Here is a 23,126-nt window from a genome sequence, read left to right on the forward strand (position 1 = left end):
TTCATCCATCCTATCGATTATTCCCCATGGATTTCAAACATTGTGCTTGTAGCTGAAGATGAAAACAAGATTATGATGTGTACTAATTTTCGTGATTTGAGGAAGGCCTCTTTAAAGGATGACTTTCCCCTCTTGAATATCGATACGATAGTGGATTTGGTAGTAGGGCATTCTTTATTATCCTTTATGGATGGTTTCTCAGGATATAATCAAATCTTCATCAATCCCCAAGATCAATATAAAATTCCTTTTACCACTCCTTGGGGTACATTTTGTTGGATCATGATGCCTTTTGGATTGAAAAATGAAGGTGCAACCTATCAGCGTGCTACGACTCTCATCTTCCATGACTATATGCATAAAACCTTAGAAGATTACGTTGATGACATCTTAGCCAAATCTGTTCTTCGTACAGATCATGTTAAGATCCTTCATCAAATCTTTGAGAGAATTCATAAGTATGACATGCGTTTGAATCCCCGAAAAATGTGTTTTTGGTGTGGATAGTGGCAAACTATTAGGATTCATAGTTTCGCATTGTGGCGTTGAGGTGGATACAAAGAAGATAGATGTTATTGTTAACATGCCACCTCCTAAGAATTTTTCTCAACTAAAAAGTTTGCAAGGAAAGATCCAAGCTATTCGTAGGTTTGTCTCTCAACTTACGGATTGTACCTTTCCCTACACACAATTGATTAAAAAGAATATCACTTTCCAATGGAATGAGGATTATCGTCAAGCATTTGAAGACTTAAAAACTTATTTGGTCAATCCTCCCATTCTTCAACCTATTGATCCTACTAAGCCTTTTCTTCTATACACCACTGCTTCCACTCAAGCTCTTGCAACCTTATTGGCACAATGTGATAAGGATAGTAGAGAATACCTAATTTATTACATAAGCTGCACTCTACTCAATTATGAAGTCTAATATTTTGTGATAGAAAGACAGTGCCTTGCTTTAGTCTTTGCAACCCAAAAGTTGAGGCATTATCTCTTGAATGCTGAGATCCATGTTATCATCAAATTTGATCCTCTTAAACATCTTTTATCCAAAATTGTTCTTTCTGGACGCTTGGCTAAGTGGGTTATGATGTTTACCAATTTTGACCTTAAGTTTGTCTCACAAAAGGCAATAAAGGGTCAAGCATTGACCGATCACTTAGTTGATGCTCCTTCACCCTTCTCCCTACCTAATCCAGAGTCTTTTCTCGATGAATAAATTCTTTCCATTGGAGTTGATGAGACTTGGGAATTGTACTTTGATGGCTCTAAGTGTCGTATAGGGTCGGGGGCAGGGGTGGTTTTAATCTCTCCTAAAAAGAAGCCTATTCCTTTATCAAAACATCTCAATTTCTTATGTACCAACAACATTGCTGAGTATGAAGCTCTTATAATTGGAATTAAAGCAGCCTTGGCATTGAATGTGAAACATCTACATATTTATGGAGATTATCAATTAATCATAAGACAAGTGACAAGAGTTTATAAAGCTAAGCAAGCCAAATTATCACAATATAAAGATCTAGCTTTATCCTTGTTACAAAAAATTGATTCCTATACCATGGAGCCCGTTCCTCGAAAAGATAATTGATATGTTGACACGATGGCATGTGTTGCCTCTCTTGTGTCTCTAGAGGACCCCTTGGTAGATCTTCAATTCATTATTCACAACCTCACTACCTCGAATATTGTTGATAATCCTAGTGATGTGGCATATTGTTGCATTATAGATTCTAATAAATGGTACTCACATATTATGAGATATTTGAATGATGGTACTTTTCTTGATTCTACAAATAAGAATACTAGGGCTAGGATTCATAAATTGGCTTAAACAAGGATGAAGTCCCTATTGCTCTTGAAGAAGCACATTCGGGTGCTTGCAGGGGGCATTTTGGGGGTAGGTGTTGAGTTCAAAGATTGCTCTAAATGGGATATTATTGGAAAACCATGGAAAAGGATTCCTTTGCATTTGTTAAAAGATGTCATTAGTGTGAGGAACATAGCAATTTGATCCATGCCACTTCCCAAGAGATTCGATCATAGGTAGCATCTTGGCCCTTTTCTACATGGGGTTTGGATCTTGTTGGTAAAATATCTCCTCCCTCATCTCAAGGACATACTTTCATCATAACTACCACTGATTACTTTACGAAGTGGGTGGAAGTTGTTCCCCTTCGATCCACTACCGCTGAAGTAATTTTTCAATTCATTTTGGAAAACATTATTTCTCAATTTGGGATACCTTCCGCCTTAGTTTCAGATAATGGAACATCATTAAAAAATAAGGATGTGAAGAAGTTTCTTGAGAAATATCATATTCAACATAAATTTTCTACACCTTATTATCCTCAATCAAATGGTCAAGCTGAGTCTTCTAATAGGACAATTGAACAAATTCTTTGAAAGACTATAAACAAGCATGAAAAGGATTGGAATACTCAATTAACCTATGCTTTGTGGGCCTATCGCAAGAGTGTACATGTTGCTACAGGTTGTACTCCTTATAGTCTTGTTTATGGTGTTGATGCCATTATGCCTTTGGAGTTAGAAATTCCTTCTTTGAGAGTTTCTCTTAGGGGTATAGTGGATGATGATTCCTATAGAGAGCAAATACTTCAGCAACTTGAGATGCTCGATGAACAACGTATAAATGTCCTCGAGCATATTCAAGCATATCATAAAACTTTGCAACGAAGATACAATGATAAGGTTATTCAATGTTCCTTCTCGTTAGGGGACTTATTCCTTTACGAGAATCAATACAACGTGAATGCCTTACCTGAGGAGAAAGGAAAAATAAAGCCCTAATTGGCTTGGACCATACATCATTGTGGAGGTCTATGGATGAAGTGCCTACAGCATAGCAGATGTGGAAGGTATGCCTCTCAAGGAACCCATAAATGCTATGCACCTTCGTAGATACTATGACTAGTTTTTCTTTTCTCTCTCTCTCTCTCTCTCTCTCTCTCTCTCTCTCTCTCTTTCTAGTCTTCTTTATGTTCTCTCTCTATGTCTTTTTCTTCAAAATTGGGTAATATGTTAGCATGTCTTCATTAAAGTGTGTAAGATGGAATGATGTTATATTGTTTGGTCTACATTACTTCATTCTTGACAAGCATGTTTCAATACTTTATTATTTGTCTTGGATTCTTTTTATGTAAATTGTAATGGATTTACATTTCATATGTGCTAGCATGTTATACAATTTCTTATGTGTTAAGTAGAATTATATCATGTTGTGTTTAATTAGAGATAATTAAATCACATTAGTTATATAGTTCTTAGGCTTAATACATTCTTCTTTTACATCATCAAAGTAGCATTTGATTAAATACTTAGTTATTTAATTAAATCACACATGTATCAATTTAATCATGAAGCATTGAGAAATCAATCACATGAAAATTAAATCAGATATACATGCTCATTACTCAATATATGTTACTTCTAATCTAAGCAATTCATACATTGTTTAAGCATTAAAATTAACATAATCATGAGTGTCATCATATATACATCAATACATCAAAATCATCTCCTATCCCTAGGACTAGTAGCTGGAGGATGGTGGCTAGATGCCCCCTCCTGATCTGGCCATGGGAGTGGCCCCATAGGGGTGTATCATGATACGGACCGCGAGTGACTCTGCGAGGAGCTCCTACGATCCCTCTCCATCATGATCCCTCGGTATGTGGCTACCACTATCTGTGATGCCGCTAGGTCACGCTCTATTTGTCGCAATCTCTCTCGTAGGACCTCAACCTCTGTCCGAACAGGGTAGAAAATATCCTCATGTCATCCTGCATTCCTCTAGGATCTGTGCACTATCTATGAGGAACTAGGAACATGTGCAGTCACAATAAGGTCTGTCACTACATTCTGAATCAGAGAATGCCACTCCTGGATGGTAGCTACAAGATAGAGAAATTTTTCATCAGTAACATTCTATATCATCAAATCTAAAATAAGTAAGATACATAAGTTAATCAATAACAGGGCACCTTACCTGGATCTCCCTCTCGCCTAAGACTGGGAACCACTAGGCTCTTTGCGCTCATACTATCTCTGTACAGTTGGTGTGGGCCAATGGGGATCAGGATCAGGATCCCTTATGGGGTCCCTCTCTGCCTGCAGTGGGAGACTCGGTGGATCTAGGGCTTCGGTATCCTCCTTGGAGTGATGAGGAACTGTATTTGACTCATCCTCCTCATCTTTCTCTTTGTCGTCCTCTCATCCTCCTCTCTGTCCTCCTCATCATCTCTATCCCGATCTCCCTCTCCAGTATCAGGATTGTCTCCATCTCCACCTGCCTCCAGCTCCTCTGTGTCGTCATCCTGATCATCTGAATCCTCCTTGGATGCATCAGATCCCTCTCATCACCTAACTATCTCCATGGTCTAGGGTTCCCTCCAGAGAAGTCTACTGGGAAAATGGCTCCAGGATATGTCCTCCCCCACCATGTGATGTACCGCCGATGCACACCTGAATCATCCCTATAATCTGTCGCTATGTCCTGATCTAACCCGTATGAATCTATGATATCGATCTCATCACTGGTAGGCCTAGGAATAGCTCCTAGCCTCAGCATCACTCATGAGTGTTAGATGTATATAGGCACGTCAGTAGGAACACACTGCTCGAACCCAAACTGTTGCTGAACTCGGTCAAAGTAGAAGGGAAAAACTATGTGGCTATACTGTCCCTCTAGTAGATGGTTCCTTTGCATGTTGAACATCTATATACGTATCCCTACCCACATGGACATCCTGAGATAGGGTCTCCATATGATCCTGCCCGTTGTCAATCTATCCAAGCTCAACCTCCAATACAGGAGATTGTTGAATCACCACTCACGGGTAAGAGGATAAGCATATACCCTAGGCTGCTCTTGGACTAGCTCTATGGGGGCTCCACTAGGTCTAGTGCAGGTAATGTACTCAAACATCCAAACCTGTAGCAGTGTGTATGTCATCAAGTTGCATCCCTCTCAAAACACATACTCCCCAAGGTCATGATAGAGATGTGCAAGCATGCTCCAACCCCAAGAGTATACTCTCTTGTGTCTCTCCATAGCTTGTATGGCATAGATGAGTCCTCCATGAATATGTATGCCATGCCCATTAGGGCACATGACTAATGCAAGGGTCACAATCATGAGTCACCTCACCAATGGAACCTCGCCAGTAGGGTGTAGGAGCCAGCTGACCATAATGCAATCCCTCGTCTCGCTACGTATCACTCTCCCCACAACATATACTACTCTCTCCTATAATCCTCATCTGTCTAGTTGGATCAGTATCTCACAGTCTCTCCTCCAATGGTTAGGTGCAAAATATGGTATACATCCTCAAGGGTGACCGTCATCTCCCCCATAGGTAGCGAGAATGTTGAGGTGTCTGCATCCCACCTCTCCACCAGTGCCATCAGCATCGCAGAATGGAATCGGATGGCTGACATGGCCATCACATCCCATAGGACCACTGTGTGTAGCAAATCCCTCTCTCGTATTGTCAACCTTAGGATCTTCTCCCGAAGGCTCTGAAAGGTGAGACCGATAGTATGCTCATGGATGTATGGAAGTGTCTACAAAGTGGAAAGCAATCTATCATTAGTAATTGATTGATCATCTATCATCATCTACTCAATTCAATCATTCTATTGGTTCTATCATTCATCACCTGATCCCGTGTCGCCATTGATCACCCCGAACAGGGACCAGGGCACCCTGAGTGGACTAGGGTGCCCTACTAGGACCATGACGCCCTAGGAGGAATAGGGCACCCTAAGACACATGAAAACAAGAAAAAATCAAATGCAGTCAACGAAAGTTCAACTCACCTCATCGAGCGATCGACCACTGAGTACATACTGGCACAAGATCTCCATCCGTGTAAGTCGCTTAGGTCGGCGTCGAGGCATGATGGATTGTATGTGGGATCCTCTATAGTGAATAGTGACAAAAAGTTAGAAAGTGACAAATGAAGGTGTCACTCTCATATTTATGTGTTATGCACTTTTTGACTTTATGTTTTTAAGTTAAAACCCTAATTTCTACACTTTTTCTTCAATCTATCATATCTTGAGCTAGGAATCTCCTATTCTCGCACTATCGGTGGTGTTGGAATAATGAGTTCATCCTCTTTCTCTATATTAGTTCCATAACATGATTGTATGAGTAATCAATCCTTATTGTGAACTTGCTTCGTCAAAATCTTTATCACAATTCGCTGTGGAAAACATGATACCATGTTTCACCTCACTAATAGGCAAGTCGAAACAAGGGGGGGGGGGGGGGGGGGCATATAGCTACCCGCGAATTTAATCATCTTCCTTAGTAAGAATTAGGTGATTTTGGGATCTAACATGTGTTTTTGTAGGGCGTGGTTCCTAACTGTGTACTGCAGATACCACTAGGGGCTTCGTTCGACAACTTATGGATATATTCCCTTTTCAAATGATGTTTACTTTTTTGTACTTTAGCTTGCATATGCACATAGTGTCATATGTCCGCTAAAGTGGGGGCTAAATGTAGTTTCGTAAATTGTACACCCTTGTTAGGGTGGTACAATTTCACACTTAGGTTAGCACCCGCCTTATTATTGTGTCTTGCATCTTGCATTTCTCATTCCCCCTTAAGCATTTAATTAATTAATTTAATTAAATCTAAGGTCATGTTTCATCACTTTACACATTACAAAGTTGGGCCCTTTACCTTAAGCGTGCCCCTTTTCATTTTATTCCTCCAATGAATCATTTAATCATAAACCCTAATTATGTCTTATTTTGACTGTTTAGGACCGATTTCACATATCAAAACATCTTGAAATCAGTTGTAACTTTGGGATGCGCTCTAATATCATCATATCTAACAACCTCAAAAAAAATTTCTCAAAATTTAGGGAGCACAATCTTATGATATAATAATGCTTAACCCCAAAATATCAGTGGGAAATTCAAATCCTAGGTTGGCCTAAACATGAAAATAAGATCTAGGGTTTCATACTTAAGAGCTCTCTTTCTTCATTTGAAGGGGTCTTCTTCTAAGAATCTAAGAACAAGTTTTTGGAGCATTAGAGAGTTCTTTGCATTGAAAGAGTAGATCTTTGAAGTCTTCAACAACATTCAACATTCATCCATCAAACATTCTTCAAGCATCATTTTATCAATTGGGGGCTTTTGAAGATATAGGAGAACAATAGAAGATCACCGACTGACGATTGACTTGTACCTCTCCCTTGGGGTTTGGTATGGTTTCATGTTGTTTTCATATATTTACATAAGCTTCATTTTGATTCATATTCATGTTTTAGATCACTTTGCATTATGGATTTAGAGCATTTACTTTGTCAATTATAAGCAATTAGGGTTTACTCTTTAGGGTTGCTCTAGGTTGTTTACTTTCATTCTTAGGATCTTGCACACACACAAGGTTCTTACACACACATTTTCAATACATTATCATCTATTCGTGGAGGTGGAAATCACCAAAATGGGAGTTTGACTAAGGCAAAACCCTATATAGCCACCCCAAACCCTCTTTTTCAGCTTTAGGTATAGGTTCGAATCCGAGCGTCGCTGGAAGTTTTGGGACTGGAAGAGCACACAAAAACAGTTTTGGGTTACAGATCTTGGCAGAAACCCCAAGGACAGGGGCATGGTGCCGTGGTCCTGCCTAGGAGAGTGGCGTGGTGCCATGGTCGTGCCCTCTGTCAACAAGGTTTGGCACAACAACACTTTGCAGGTCTCAGAATCCCTCTTGTCAGTTGCAGCTCTAGAATTGTAGAATCCGAACAATGGCATGGCAGCCTGGTCCTGGACATTTCTACTCAGATTTCAGACATAGGTGCACCTCTAATTTTGCCTTCTGATCTGTACTTTTCAGCATTGTATCAGTTGTTCTTTGATCTACATTCTCAGATTAGGGTTTGTTGGCTTATTTGCTTTCAAGGTTAGATTGCATTTCACATCATTCCTCTCTCTCATTTACAAAAAAAGGAGTAGAAAACCTAAGAGGTAATCCATGACTCTCTCTTTCTCATAAGAAGTAGCCGACGTGCATTACCTCCCTAGGCTCTTTCATTTTCCATAAGTGTGTATGAAAGTGGGATTAGGGTTTTCATACCCAGTCTCACTTTTTCCCCTATATAGGATTATGTGAAGTAGATTTCTTGTGTCTGATATTATATTCATTTACTAATGTTTTGACTAGACTGGATGTGAATTGAGCACCTTGGTCAGTGACTATCTCTCTACGAACTCCATACCGAGTAAAGATTTCTTCATAGAGAACCTTAGGTACTTTGTTATCTCTAGCATGCTTCATGGCTTTGAATTCAACCCATTTAGTAAGATAGTCAATACAAACCAAGATATAGGACTTACCATTGGAGGGTGGATCAATAGGTCCTATAAAATGCATACCTCATTTATCAAAAGGGGTGACAACCACTTGGGGATGAAAGGGCATTTCATCAGATCTTGTTGGTCTTCCTATTTGTTGGCACCTGTCACATTTCCCGACATACTTCATTGCATCTTTGAAAAGACTAGGCCAATGATATCCTGTGTGCAAAAAATTCATCATTGTTCTTTTGGCAGCAAAATGGCCCCACGGGGCTCATCATGACAAGCATGAGAATGTCAAATATTTCATCTTCTCAAATTCATCTCCTCATCACATTGTTTGGACCTATATAAAATAAGCATCTTGAGATCCAAATGAATGGAAAAATCGTTTCTATTAGCTATCTTTTCTTTTTGGGGGAGAAATGTGAAGGGACTTTCCCTACTACCAAATAATTTCCAATATATGCATACCATGGTGTCTTGATGTTGATAGAAAAAATATGTTCATCCTAAAATAAATAATCAATTGCAGGTTCCTGAATGTTATTTGTCAATCTAGATAAAAAAAATTGCTACTACATTTTCTCTTCCTAATTTGTCAACGAAAGTAATATCAAATTCCTACATAAGAAGCAACCATCTAGCAAGCCTTCCTGTCACAAGAGGTTTGTTCATCATATATTTAATTGCAACATGATTAGAATGGACAATTACCTGATACCCTATGATATAGTGTCTAAACTTGTTCAATGCATAAATGACAATGAATATTTCTTTTTTTGTGATACTGTAGTTTTTCTCTGCCCCTTGCAGGTTTTAACTTATGTAATAGATCACATTCTCTATTGCTCCTTCTTTCTAGCCCAAAATTGCTCCTATGGAATGACCATAAGCATCTGTATGAATATGGAATGGGGTGGTCCATTGAGGTCCTTTGAGGACAAGAGCTTGACTAAGAGCATTCTTGAGGTCATGGAATGCCTTGTTATATTCAAGTGTCCATTGAAATTCTACATCCTTAGTTAGAAAGCCATACAATGGGCCAATTATCTTATTGAAATATTTGATAAACCTTCTATAGTAACCAGCATGGCCAAAGAAACTTCTAACATATTTTTTCTTGACATGAGAGGGGAGATTAATGATTACCTCGATTTTTGCAAGATCTACTTGAACACCTTTATCAAAAATATAGTGTCCAAGGACCATTCCCTCCTGCATTATCATAAATCATTCACTATTTAGTGAGAGGCTATGATCCTTGCATCTTTTTAGAACCTTTACCAAATTATCCAACACTTCTCAGACTCATAAGTAGCGAAGTCATCCATGTACACTTCCATGCAATTGTGAGAGATATCTAAGAAAATGCTAATTACTATCCTCTGAAAGGTTGTTAGTGCATTGCACAAGCCAAATGGAAAGACTAGATAGGCATAGGTTCCCCATGGGAATGTGAATGTGGTCTTCTCCCAATCTTCTAGTGCAATTTGTATATGATTATACCCATTGAAACCATCAAGAAATGAAAAATATTTCTTGCTTAACAAGGAATCTATAACTTGATCTATGAAAGGCAATTAAAATGATCATGTTTGGTTGTTGCATCTAATTCCCTATAATCCACACAAACTCTCATTTTTCCTCCTTTTTTAGGAAAAAATAACCAAAGGAGACACCCACTGGCTATCAGAGATAGGGTTGATGAATCCTACATCCAACAACTTTTGCAATTCTCCTTTAACTATTTATCTCACTGTAGGGTTAACTCTTCTTTGAGGCTATTTGATTGGTCTGTTATCCTTCTTAATATATATTCTATGGGTGCAAAGCTTTGGATCCAATCCCTTCATATCAATGTTGTCCCAAGCAAATGCATCTTTATGTAACAACAAAAATTCAATAAGGGACTGTTGTTTATTTGAAGTAAGCTTATTATTGATATTCAAATGCCTTCCTAGAGAAACTTCTATTTGCTTGGTTAAATCCTTCATGGAGATCTCATTAATGCTAGGAATTTTTATCTCATGAGGCAACATTGTGTGTAGGAGATATGATGTAAGATATGTAAATGTAGTAGATTTTGGTAAAAGTGTTTGGAGTGTACGAGATGAGCAACTTTCTTCAATATTTTCAAACTCATATTCATTTTGTAGTATTTGAGACAACACTTCTTCATCACCTTGTAGTTGCATAAGAAGGCTTCTATCAATCATCATGAGGGTCTACAAAGATTTCACTTCTTCCTCTTGTTCTTCTCCTAAGTTGGGCCAAATAAGTTGATCTAATTCCCCATGTGGTTGGGCTGGAGGATACAACATACGTTTCTTGGTACTATCTCCATTGGAGATAGTCATATCCCCTGGCCTACATCCTATATAGGAATCTTCTATGGCCAACTAGGGTCTCCCTAAGATGATTGGATATCCCCCCAAAGTAGTTTTAGGAGATAAGACCATGAAGTTAGCAGGTTACTCCCAGGAGTCCAAAGTAACAACAAGATCTTCTATAATACCATCTGGTTTAACAATAGATCTATCAACCAATTGAAGGATAGTAGGAGTAGGTCTTATATTGGTGATTTTGAGATGTTGGATTATATCCTTAGTCATGACATTAATAGCAACTCCTAGATCAATGAGGGTATTTTGAACTGCAATCCCATTAATAGTCATTGCTACCACTAGACTACCAAGATCATAATATTTAGGCACAATTACTTTGCCTAGCATTATATCTGCTAGCTCACCCATTATGTGGACTGTTGTTGGATCTTTCTTTTTCCTGCCTGATTTCTTGAGGCATGCATCTCTTATTGCCTTGATATAGATCTAGGTACATCCTTAATGACTTGGAATAAGGGTATCTTGACACACACATGCTTTATTTGATCAAAAAAGTCAAAAGATGGTTCTATCTTAGGCTCTATAGTTACCACCCTATGTGGAAATGGTGGTAGTAGATCATTTTCTTGGATTGGTTTAAGAGTCCTTGATTAATTTTCTTGCATAGGGGGGCCATTTGAGGTCAAATTGGTATTTTTCTTCTCTCCTTCTTCCATAGGAAACTCGGTAATAATAGAAGGGGTAGATGCCCACAAGGTTGTTCAAGAACACAAGTGCATGTCACTTATGCTCATAGCATATGTAGGATATTGAATAGAATCTATGAATAGGTATGCTACTACTATGGCTTGTTATTGGGATTGGGTGCAAGATGAGCTGGTAATTGAGTAGGCTTTGGTGCATTCGTATTTGCATTTGCAGGGGCATAATAGCTGGTTGGTTAGGCGGTGCTAGTGGTTGCAAGTAACCAGTTGATTGATTGGATCATTTTTTCCCTCCTCTCCATTGTTGTGGTTGTTGATAGTTTCCTAGTGGTTATTGCCAATTTCCTAGTGGTGGTTGCCACCGAGGAAGAGGATTAGGATTTTTGTAATTTGGCCAAGAATTTTGTTGGTAATTCCATGGTTGTGGTCCATAATTACCAAATTTTGGAGGGTATGAGGGTTGCCATTGATTGTTAGGTGCATAAGAATTTGAATAAGGACCATTGAGAGATAGAGGATCTAAAGGCATGCCTTGTCTTGGATCCCATGAACTTGTGTTTGTAATAAAGAAGATCTATCCCTTATCATCTTCAATTGTCTTGAATTTTGGTTGCACTTGTTTTCTTTCTACATTGGCTACCCTCTTAAATCTACAATATCTTTTCTTTTGTCTACAATGGGTGTAAAACTTAACCAACATTGCCTCTACCTTAGCATATTTTTGCTTGTCTTGAAATGTATCCAATTATGTAGCCATGTTGTTGATGACGTCTTGTTTAAAATCCTTCAGCAAATGTGTTATTTCCATCCTTGAAATTCCAAAGGTTGTCTTGTTTATACCAAGTGTGTAATCTAGCCTTTTTGAGAGCAGCTCTAGAATAATTCATACAAAGATTCTTTATATCATTCCAACAAAATTAGGTAATATCTCCTCCTCCCGTAAGGTCCAATGCATCCATACAATCATCAGCAATCCCCTTTAAGAAGATCAACTTTTCATTTTCTTCACTCAGTGCACCATGCTTAGATTTCTTGAAGTTGGACATGAATATTTCAACGTAGTCTTCCAAGCTCTCATCTTCCCTCTGTGACATCCTAAAAATATCATCTCTACGCATATCATTGCCTCTACAATAGTCTTTGCACTTCTCAAGGAATTTCTCCTTCATTACATCCCAACTAGTTATGATATTAGCACCTAGGCTCATAAACCATCTCAGTGCAAATTCCTATGATGTGGTAGGACACAACTCGAGCCTATGAGTGTCAGTAGTGTAGTCATAGCTTTTGCATAGGATATCAAACTCAAAGAAGAAGGTGTTTGGATCTTCTATCACCAAACCATAGAATTTGGGAAGGACCGAAGTTGGAATATTCTTGAGATTAGGAAGTTGGTTCTAGTCAAGAATAGGAAACTCAAAAGTGGGTTGAGCATTATTTTTAGCTTGGGTAGCCATATTTTCTTGATATACAATGATAGGCCAAGGATTTTTAAGGGGTTTTTGAACTAATGGATCTTGAGGAGGTGCTTTAAATTGTTCCAAATCCCAAAAAATGTCAGCAAAAGGGTCAAGTTTTTTGTTAGCTGGGTAATTTTTAGGATTAAGTTCATGAGGAAGGAATCTCCCATAAGCATCCCTTATCCTTCTTCTGTGCATGATGTTTTAAACTCAATTCCAGTGTGCCTACCCAAAATTAAGATGATGATAAAACTTATTCCTATCTATTCCTACTGCTTGTGAACAAAAAGGATCTACTTCTTTGAAAATGAAACAAAAACTCTAACTCCCAACAAACTCTTAGCTTGACACCATCCCCAACAACGTCGCCAAAAATGTAGGACTTCAACAAGGGGTAGATAACTGGGCATAACACCTCAACTTAGAGACCAATTGTCTTCGCTAAGTAGCCATCAATCCCATTGCTAAAGCTCATTTATCTATCAACCCAGGGAGGTAAAGCTTGAAATGGGACATCATTGTTTATGCACTAAGAGCTCTTAAAGTATTCTATTATAATCCTAATGATAGGAGATACTGAAACAAATAATAGGAAAGTAAATAGAAAAAAACAAATAAAACTGGTAACCAATAGCTACTTTCTATTAAAGTGTTGCTAAAACATACTCTAGAATAATAAAACTCTAAACAATAAAAGAAATTGTTCTATTATAACTTGGCTATAGGAATAGTCATAGAATAGAGTTTATGTGGCTACAAGAATAGTCAAGTATTTAAAGCTATACTACGAATAGAATTGGAAACAATTGAAAACTGAATAAATGGAATCCTCATCAAGTGGGCCCCCTTGGATGATTCTTCCCAGTATCTAACTTGAAACTCAAATATTATGCATTCATGATTTCATCATTCACTTATACGAATAACAGAGATAACAAAAACGTATTCTTCATTTCCAATACTCAGTTCAACAAAACAACAAAATTACATATCTTCTCAACCAACCTTCTTGAGAATAGGCTTGGTGAATTTATAAGAGAGAAAAGCAGCGATTAACTAACTACTACAACCGCTCCACTCCTTAAATCAAGAGGATTGATTTTATTGAAATCATGAAAACTAGGAACAAAAAGGTTGAAACAAAGTAGGACTTTGCTCATGGCAATTAATTTTCATTATATTCTCCTCCTATATTTACTCTACTAGCGAAGGATAAGTGTTCTTCAACTGAATCAAAGAGTCCTTGATTGCCATAACAACTGGCTAGCTATTTGTAACTATTTTGACTCCTTCTTGGTTTGTTGTCTTTGATCTTTTCAAGGCTTTGTTGTGACTTGGCAACTACATTTACTGCTTCCTCAACAACCTAAAACATCTTCATAATAGTTGCATTCAAGGGGTTGACATGCAAATATCCTTGTTCATTCAAAATCACTTAAAACATAACATTTATCATCATTCATAACCAAAAAACACATTCATTTAGAATTTGTGGCATTCATTCAAAAAGGCTTCAAGACATCAAAGATTTGCTTAAAGGTTTCCTTAAAACATACATAAGTCATATAATGCCATGTGTTTTAAAAACATAAAGGAGTCTCAAATAGCATAAAAGGTCTATATAACATATAAAAAATGAAGCTCATCAATTCCCTTAGCGCTAATACGAACTGGTACATATTTGTTGCAAATGAAGCTCTGATTGATCCTAAGAATGATATATTTTGCATTCAAAGGTGCATGTTGGATTAATACGATTCAAACATAGTGGAATATTAATATAATACAATTTTTTTGTTGATGACCCTATTATTTCTCAACAAACCTTATTCTTTGGACATCATATCAAATTACCCTACAACATACCAATCCAATAATCTAATATCATGTATCCTATGCGGTGGTTTGAATGATATATAGGTTTAAATAAATATTTAGTTAAACCTGTTTACTATTACACTACTTACTAACTAGACTATGGTGTAATGCATATTCCAAATTAGAAATACATAACTATAGAATTTGACATTGTTCTTTTGCATAGAATAAGATGGAATTAGATGAATTAACAGGTGTAACATACAAAATAGCTATTGTGGAGACATTGATTGCTAGAATTTTAATGCCAATGTAAATTTTGAAGATTTAAAACTATGTTATTATACATCATCATTGGGTTCATTTTCGAACCTAATGGGAATGTATAGAGAGAAACATTCATCACTTGCAATATAGCTAGATCCAAGCCTACGAAAATATATAGATCCTTGAGTGATATCCTTTGTTGACATTATGACTAGATGAAAAAAATCAATAAATAAAATAAAATTCCAATGTGTTTTGAGACAAGAGGAAACAACGGTAAAATAAAAAATATTTTAAATCTTGTAGAAGACCAATAATTTCTTACTTTCTTTAGAGCCTATTAGGTTTTAGATAACTTGATTATACATATGGCACAAACTATAATCATGTATTAGGAATTTAGATAAGTTGATAGTTCTTATACATATGAAATCGGATAAACTTACATTCTCATGCGTTTGGAACAAAATTCTATTTGCAACACTTATTTCATCTAAGAAACAACTTTCGAACAATTAATACATCCTTGCCTCACGAATCAATAACTCGCTTTTAAAACTTTCATTTAAAATTCTATAAAATTCTTGCTTTAATTAAGTTGCACATGCCAAAATCACCTTGAATCCAGAATATTAATTTGTGGGTGTGTAAACATGACAAAGATAGTAGTATGATATATGTATACTTGAACTAAGTATAAATGGAGTTGATCATATATTCGTTATCACCTTTCTAATTGGTCTTGTCTATAGCTTATTTGAACGATGTGGCTAGAAATTAATGAATTGGCCACAATACATTTTCTATAACAAAAAGGATATGTGCAGCCTGGATATTATGTCCATTATCCAATTTCACGTCATAAATCAGAAATCTAAGTTGTAAGTTATGACTGTGCGTTAACCACTAATTTATTGAAAGATATGCTTACTTTTTCTGATACAAATATAGTTTGACTGCTATAGCAAAACAAAAAGGAGAAGGGAAGAAATTGATCGAACCTAGTTCATCAAGATTCGCCTGCAGGTTCAGTGTACCTCCACTCATAATGAGGGGATTTCAAGACGTATGAATTCACCGCCTCACTTCTTCATCCTAGTTACCTAACCTTAGTTTGAAGGTATTACTTGGAACAGAGAAACACCATGAGACAAGTATAGTAGATACACATATTTGGCACTATATTATTTACAACTTATTGATATAAGTAACCACTGGTGAGATGAAGTGATAAATGCATTAATCTCTATCAGTATGGGAATGAATGCAAATGTTAACCTAGCATGCAAACTAAGTAACAAAATTATTGAATGAATATGATCTCATGGAGTTCTATTAGTACAAGTAACCCTATCTTGTATCCTTTATGTATGAGAGTCAATTCAAACTATTTATCAGCCTAACATACATAGTAAGCAATGAGAAAGAGAAGTACATAAGCTATAATATCAACTAGGTAAAATATGGATTTGTAATTGTATCAAAGGATATATTTCATCTTATTTCGATATTTCAAACATCAAATTTGAAGTGTTTCGTGAATAAACATAATATGGTTCTCGAAACTATCTACTTATTGAAATAAGTATAAATGAATTTTAGTACCTACCTGAATATTGTGAGATTTATGTATGGATTTATTCCATGCCTAAAGACTTAAAATATTCATGGTTAAGGTAACCTAGCTTCAAGATTATTAATTTATGCATGCCTTTCTTGATATGTTTATAAGTGAATAATTATGGCCTTTTTTGGTGGACACTGGATCATCCATTCAAGATATATGAGTATCCAACAAAAAAAAATTGGTAGAGAGAGAGGGAGAGAGAGAGAGAGAGAGAGAGATCCAATCAACTTTTCCTTTTGCAACCCTCAGAGGGCATTAAATCAGATGAAGCATTTCTATCTATCTCGTTGTTATTTTCACCAGTTCCTTGTTTGATTTCCAACTTGGTATTTGTTTCTTTTCTTGGCATTGAAATCTAAATTGTTTTGTTCAGTGAAGCAAGTAAGTTCAAAGTATAAATATATATCTAAATGCTTGAAACAACTCAAGGAATATCCCAGAACAAAATTTTGCAAGAACCTTGGGAGGGGGGTTATAATTTGAAAGAATTAGTCATTAAAATAAACTCCATTGACCCAATCAAATTCTAATTAAACAATTTGGTGCAAATAGATTAACCCATCATAATGACTTCAAAAAGTGATCAAAAAGCTTATGAGGATCTAGAGAAAACCAATCAAGTCCTACTAAATGAAATTGTTGAACTAGCAGCTCAAGTCAATCAACTTTAGAAGGAATCTATAGAATGAAGCAAACAACAAGAGATATCAATCTCAAGATGCAAGAAAACTTCTCTATCAACACAACATCAAAACAAAAGAAAGGAAAAACATAGAATAAAAAGTAAACAACGACGAGAATCATCTAGAGAGAGTGACACTTCCAAATCAATCCTCAAAAAACATATTTAGCAAACAAACACAATGAAAAATAAATAATTTTGCCTTGTAAAATCAAGCAACCTGAATATAGTGGTGACATTGGTACGAGAGTGGAAGCAGAGCAATGGTTGACCAACCTAGATAGATATTTTGACTTGCAAAACACAAGTAGCTATGCTAGAACAAGGATCACCACCTATCAATTCAAAAGTATTGCATTAAATTGGTGGCAAGATATAATTTGATCTTTAAAGCTACAAACTAATACATAAAAATGATCACAATTTAAATAATTATTCCAACAAAAATATTTTCTGATTACTTTTTACAAAAAAAGAAGAATGAATTCTTTTAATTGAAACAAAGGCTACAAACTGTAAGTGAATATAAACGAACTTTGAAAGATAATAGATTTGTACCATTAATGAAAAGGACGTGAGCATGTTGTTAGATTTATCAATGGTTTAAGGTATAAATACCAAGCTCAAGTATGGTGTGGCAATACAGTTTCAATAGAAGAAGTTGCACAAATCGTGGGAAAATTTGAAAATCATCATCAAATTGCAAGACAAAAAAGAGAAAATCACAAAGAAAATGGGAAAGGATCACATAAGAAAAATTTTAAACGAGGAAGAAACTATTCCAATCAAAATACAATTCAATGTCGATCTACAATATGTCCCATTTCAACAAAAACAACAACACACCATCAAGAATTCAATATTGGACTTGTGGTGAGAATCATCTTCGGTGAAATTGTCCAAATGCATCTGTATTGTGGGAAATGTGGCAAGAACCACTGTAAAAATTATCGTTCATGCGACCCCCAACAACATCAAAATCAAGATTAACAAAGCTTCTACCCCTTCCAACGTGAATATTTATGCAATTGTAGATACAAGTATGATGCATTACCAACCTTCTTTAATTGAAATTAAAGGTTCTATAAATAATCATCCCATTATTTATTTGTTTGATTTAGGAAGTAGTCATAACTTTGTTTCTCTTAGGGTTGTAGCACAACTAACAAAAAAACTTTTAGATGTTGAAATGGTAGATAGTAGAATAGTCAGATAAACGGGTGCAATTATTGAAAAATTAAAATTTGAATTAGACAACCTTGTAACATATGATCATTTTCACATATTGAATCTAGGTACATATAATGTTATTCTAGGTATGAGTTGGTTGGAGAAAAACAATGCTTTCCTAGGTTGTGAAAACAAGAAATTTATCCTAAACTCTAACATGGGGACATGTCACATTTTACAAGGGGAGAAAATAACTCTTCACATTAAAACCATTTCAGCAATGCAAGTTAAGCGTAGTGTGAGGAAAAATTGTAAAATATTTTTTGTTATGCTTTTTCAAACAGGTGATAAATTTAAAATAGATATTAATATTAAACCTATGGTATGAGAATTTAAAGATGTGTTTCCTGAAGAATTAAATATCTTACCTCCTAAATGATCCATAGAACATGCAATTAATCTAGTTCCAGGGGTAGAACCTATCTCCAGAGCTCCCTATCGACAATCAATCCCTGAATTAACTAAACTAAAATTTCAATTAATGCAACCACTTAAGGAAGGTAAGATAAGGCCAAGTGTCTCTCCATTGGGTACACCAACATTATTTGTTAAAAAGAAAGATAAGACCATGAGGTTATGGATAGATTATAGACAACTTAACAAATCAACCATAAAGAATAAGTACCCCTTTTCTCGAATTGATAACCACCTAGACTAGTTGCATGGTGCCAAATGCTTTTCCAAAATAGATCTACGATCAGGATACCGTCAAATTTGTATTAAAGAATCTGACATTTCCAAAACTGCATTTCAAATACAATATGGTCATTATGAATTTGTGGTAATGCCTTTTGGTATAACTAATGCACTTGCTATGACTTTGATGCGTGATATCTTTGAGTCATTTCTAGATGTATTTGTTATCATCTTTTTGGATGGCATATTAATATACTCAAAATATGAGCAAGAACATGAGCAACATTTGAGGATCATACTAGAAACCTTATAAGAACACAAATTATATGCCAAATTAAGAAAGTGTGAATTCTTTAAACTAGAAGTATCTTATTTAGGTCATATAGTTTTAGAAAAAGGTATTTCACTCGAACCCAATAAAATTAAAGCAGGCATATCCCCAAGGATGCTCACGAAGTAAGAAGTTTCCTAGGATTATCAGGATTCTACCATCGGTTTGTTAAAAACTATTCAAAAATTGTTGTACCTTTAACTGACCTAACTAAGAAAGAACAAAATTATAAATGGATTGTTGAATGTGTAAGGCTTTTGAAACATTAAAAACATTGCTAACAACTACACCTATCCTTTACATCCCAAATTTTAGTAAACCTTTTGTTGTGACTATAGATGCATGTGGGATAGGTATAGGTGGTGTTCTAATGTAGGATAATCAAGTAGTATGTTATGAATCAAGAAAATTGTTACCCACATAAAGAAACTATCCTATTCATGATCTTGAATTACGAGGAATTGTCCATGCTTTAAAGGTTTGGCGACACTATTTATTGGGAAACAAGTATATTTTGAAAATTGACCATCGTACTCTTCAACGCATATTTACTAAACCTCAACTTAACATGAGACAAAGAAGATGGATGAAACTCTTAACTAAATATGGTTTCACTGTAGACACCTAAAAATGTCTCATTAATCATGTACTAATTATTCGTCTAATTGATTAAATAATTTTTTAATTATTTAATTTAATTAATCTTATTCTTCTAAATTCACATTTCTTTGTCATATTACTAATTATTCTATTTCTATTTCTATTTCTAATCGATTAATCATTTAACCCTTTTCTAAATATTAATTATTTAATTAATTATGATTTTAATCCTTTAATTTAAATAATCTTTCTTATTTAATTAAATTTAATTTCTAAATAATTAAATAGTTTCTTTAAATTATTTAATTAGCTAATTTATTCTTCTAATTCAAATTCCAAATCCCCAAATTCTAATTTCATTTAATTCTTCTAATTTTGTTTAATTTCATTAATTCTCCAAATTCAAATTCAAATTCAAATTCTTCTAATTTTGTCTAATTTCAAATACATGTGCATGATTTCAAAAATCAAATTGAATTCCAAAGTCAAGTTCTAAATATATTCAAATAACAAATTGAATTTAAAATAAATTCAATATTTGAATTAATTCTCATGCAAAGATTAAATTGAAAATCAAAATCAAAGTTCAAGCACATGCTAAATTAATTAATTAAATCAAATATCTTTCCAATCTCTATTTTCTATCTTCTACTTTGCTTTTTTCCAAAGTGTATTCAACCAATTAACTATTCAATCTATTTCAATCTTCAATTCAATTGATCAATTATATCACTCTTTAAGTCTCCTCCAATCATTCTTGTTCATCTTTCAATCTACTTTTTTCTCAATCAATTAACTCAATTAACAATTCAATCTATTTTGTTCCACCTCCAAGTCAGCAATTCAACTATCAATAGCATGTAAGCTCACCTGAGTTCCACCTCTCAATCAATCTCACCCAAAAATCTATAAATTCAGGATCAAATCCTCATTTTCATCAATTGCAAACTTTGAATCTTTGTGTCAATTGCAAGTTACCAACGAAATATCTGAGACCCACCATACCACAAAGAAGAGAAGAACAATGGAAGCCATGATGCAGAATAGGGAGTTTTATATTGTTTAAATTATTTCAATTATGCATCTATTTATGTAACATATTAAAATGAGATAACATGCTAAAATGAAATAAAGCATTTAAACATTAAGTAACATGCTGAAAAGAATATAGATGTTAACATGAGCATTGCAATTTAACATATAAGGGAAGAGATTTTTTTATTTTTTTTAGATAAACAATATCTGAAAGTAATTACATTGCTCTAAACTAAACATAAACGTAAGATAGGAAAATAATTAGCATTGCATTAAATGAAAGATAGAGGGTTTGGAGAGTACATTTCATCTGATGCTAACATTCTAAACTTCATAACTTTATCAAGATACCAGTGAGGAGGGAAAGTCTCATCAAGGCGCTTTTCGCCCAACCATGGACTTACTAATCTCCTGTGCCGTATCCAGCTAGATTGGCCCGACCCTTCGCAAGGAGGTAACGTGAAGTGGAACTCAATGCCATCTGAGACTTGGTGTTAAGGACCTACACACACTAGTCAGTCATACACTAAGGGTAACTCCCTACTAGTATGACGCTCATGACTAGAGGTGTATCTGGTACTAATGATCAGACAGTTGCATGCATTACGCAACACCACCTTGGCCAAGGTTTAACACTGCAAGTATGAATTAACATGCTATCAATGATCACCACCCTTCTCGGCATGGATCTAAGATCAAATGGCTTTTACTAAACTCATATAGGAACTAGGACCATAAGCATGTTTAACTTTCATTTGTTAACAACTCTAGTATTCTTAAAGTTACTATTTATTTCTTCTCATTAAAGATTGCAATGATTTGTGATGGTTCAACTAAATCCCTGGCATGGCAAAATAGGGGGCATAAGAGCCACCAAATATACATCTAACTCATAAGTATGGAATATAAACCATGCCTGACATGTCTCTGATGTACAGGAATCTTGAGAGTAATCTCTCAATGGTGATGCTATCTGCATCGAAGTACAATGATGCCCTTCTACCCACTACCTTCCTAAGCTGGGGTATTAGTTTATTTCATAGTCCAGAGATGATAATCTCAATTAGATAGGTTGTTTAATGTTGCTATTTTGATGTTATTTCTGACTTAGACAATTTGAAAATGCTCATAAGGAGGTAAGAAATTTTCTTATTTAAAGTTTTAGGAAGAGCATCCTCTCTAAATTGAGAGGTAAGGTTAAAAATCATTTACTAGATTACTATGTTGGTTACCGGCTATAAACCATACTGATATATGCTTACCAGTATATGCTAATGTATATCTACAAGTATACACATGTACAAATACCTTCACATACACGTTAAGTATTACCAGTTATAAACTATACTGATATACACTTACTGGTATATGTCAAAGTACATATACAACTATACACAAGTATCCATACCTTCACATATATGTTAAGTATTACCAGATGCTTTAGATTTTAGATTTAATTTACTTAAAATAAACATGAAAATTGATGGTATGATGAAAGAATAAGTATCCAGTAGAATACTCAGAGAGAGGGTGAATCAGTATACTGAAAAACTGATACAAAGTTCCCAAACTCAAACTCAGTCAAACAAAGTAATCATATCTCAATCAAGATCAATATTCATAAGAATACTTGACATCATCCGGTTTAACTGTTATGACAACTTTAACAGTAAAAAACTTCGATCTTGTGAATATCAACAATGCTTAATCATAACTCAACATATTCATCTCTTAATGCTTCTACTTAACATGCCTTATTAGAGATTAACCAAATCAACAAATAAGATCACAACCACAAAGTATTCACCACTTAACACAAATGTTTATATGTGGAAAACCCAAATAGGTAAAAACCACGGTGAGATGAGACTCACAACGATAGCTATCTAAACTCTTTCAAAGTTCGCCTTGTTAGGAGCCAAAGCCTGTTAGAGCTTTATAATAAATCATGTTAAGAACTAATTTCGGTTAGGAATCACCCAGTTAAGGGATTTACAAATATGCCTTGTCAGAAGCACAATACCCTATTAGGAGTAACC

This window comes from Cryptomeria japonica, chromosome 3 (genome assembly GCF_030272615.1).
Source record: "Cryptomeria japonica chromosome 3, Sugi_1.0, whole genome shotgun sequence".
NCBI classification, from domain to species: Eukaryota; Viridiplantae; Streptophyta; class Pinopsida; order Cupressales; family Cupressaceae; genus Cryptomeria; species Cryptomeria japonica.